Consider the following 2500-nt stretch of genomic DNA (forward strand, 5'->3'; position numbering starts at 1 on the left):
ATGTAAAGGAGCTTGAGGTTGAGTCTGACAGTTCACTCTCATTCATCTTTATTTAGTATTTTTTCAATGAATCGACTACTAGCCACTATCTTATAGTCGAGAGCCCCTTGATGCTGTTCACCGATTCCACTAAGACTGGGAAGCCGTGACTTGAGGTCTTCCAGAAGAACTCGAAGATGGAAATTCCAAGGGATAATGATTTTGAGGGGGGGTGGGTCATCAAAACAATTGTCCAAGATTGCTAGATCGAGCACGCGACGCGCATAGTCTGAAGTTCAAGAGCGGGAAATTTAATGTGTCTCAAAATTCGAAAGAATTAGGGCTTTAAAAGGACACGCTATCAAACAAAAGAGAAAAAGACCTGTTTATGAAACTTCTTAACCTCTGCCCGGATGTAAATAAAGAAAATGACAAAATGCTATTAGATTTAGATACAGACGAAAGGTGGTTTACCTTTTCATTTTAGTCAGATTTTCAGCAAGTAACCCAGTCGATAGAAGATTTTAATGCTTACTTGGATCTCTACTTTACGGAAACAATATTATTTCTGGTGCCATTATCCCTACTTCTGCAAAAAGTCACCTACACATTCACTGTCCTATATGAACACTTGGAAATCAATGGTAAAGCTCTTTCCAGATGGAGTAGTGCATCTCTGTCTTGAAAGCCCGCCCTACAGATAGGAGTTCCTATCTCGACTGCCTATCCAACCTTCTGACTCTTATTCGTGGTGGAGTGCTTCGAGTAGGAAATATAAATATATATAAATATATTAAAGAAAGTAAATAATATTTCTAGAAATATATATCAATATTAAAATGAAATGTAAATACAATTAAGATTTGTAATACATCAATTTGTCCACTATTCGTAACAAAAACTTTAGCAAATATATAATAACGGATTTGAAATTGTACCCAAGCATCGCCCATTGGTTCTATTCCCGATTCATAACTCAAAAGTTTCTCTCGCTCATTGCTAAGAGGGGCTAAAACTCCAGAAATAAGAAATGACAAAATCAGAATAACACTTGATATTATTAGAAATACCCAGAAAATATCATATTCATAAAGTAGAAACATAAACGTACTCCTATCAATGTGGAAAATATACCGGATTAGTCGATTCGAATTGAAATGAATTGTTGTTTTAAGTAATCCTCAAAAAACAATTCATTTTTTTTTTTTTTACCGAATCACCTCCTTTCGTTTGTTTGCTTCGGTACATGTCTCGTTTGAAGATTCATCCACTAGATTCCTATTTATATAATATCTATTATGTCCATAATAAATATTATATATTTATATATAATTTATATATAATTTATATATTAAAGTAGGAACTTCTATTTAGGAACTTTTAGTGATTGAGTAAGGAAACAGAAGACGACTACTTTAGTTTTGTGCTGTACTAGATAAGGTATACCAAGAGAAAAGCCTATTTGACAACGTTTACAATGAAAGTTACCAAATTCTCAAACTCTAGCTTGGCCACAAATCAAATACAGTAAGTCGTTCGTAGATCCATGTGATTTACTATTGCATTCGATTTGCATTGGGTTAGGGTGGAGTTTTTAACTGGTTTCATGTCATGATTTTGAAACCCAAAATTTACTAGAATTGGGGTAGGTAGCCCAAAGAGAAGAAGTAATACAAATTTCTTGATTTTGTATGGGAAACTAGGCAAATTTGCATATGTAATTTATCTACAAAGATGAGACATTAATGATGAACCAAATCAAGTGGACAGTTACAAACAATACAAATATAAACAATAATGAGGAAAGGAAAACAATTATTTTTTTAATTATTAAAAATATAGGGCTATACGGATTCGAACCGCAGACCTTCTCGGTAAAACAGATCAAACTTATTATTATCAAAATGATTTGATATGTTTCAAAGACCCAACATGCATTTTTTTGCATTGGGCTCTTTCATTAACTGCTATAAATAATAAGCAAGTTAGTCTACCATATTTTTTCTTGACAGAAAGAAAAAGAGATGGTTCCATGTGCTCTGATTCATTATTTTGATTCGAATCTAGGAGCACTACCAAAGTGTTTCAAAGAAGGGTTATCCTGACGTAGGTCTGCTTCTGACCTAGATCAACTTAAGTTAAATGGAATCTCTATCGTCCTGCTTCTGCTTAAAGCATAAAATATGAAACTTCATACACCTTAAAGTTGTTCATAAGATAGGACGAAAGATAATTTTGTTTGAGGTCCTGATACTCATTATGCCTAGCATTGAATAGACTGGGTATTCACCTTATCAATATCTCAAATCAATGATGGATTTTTTTTTAGTGCCTAAATGGGGCACTCGATTCGGACCGAACCTTTCTTTTGTCAGGCTACTGTTCTCTTGTTTTGTTCCCTAAAAGTAATGGAGTAAGACATCGATTTCTCAATAAGATCAACCTTTTTGATTACATGATGTACTTCTCTGAAAAACATTGGCGCGCGTGTAAACGAGGTGCTCTACCAACTGAGCTATAG

This window comes from Cucurbita maxima, unplaced genomic scaffold (assembly GCF_002738345.1).
Source record: "Cucurbita maxima cultivar Rimu unplaced genomic scaffold, Cmax_1.0 Cma_Scf00521, whole genome shotgun sequence".
NCBI lineage: Eukaryota > Viridiplantae > Streptophyta > Magnoliopsida > Cucurbitales > Cucurbitaceae > Cucurbita > Cucurbita maxima.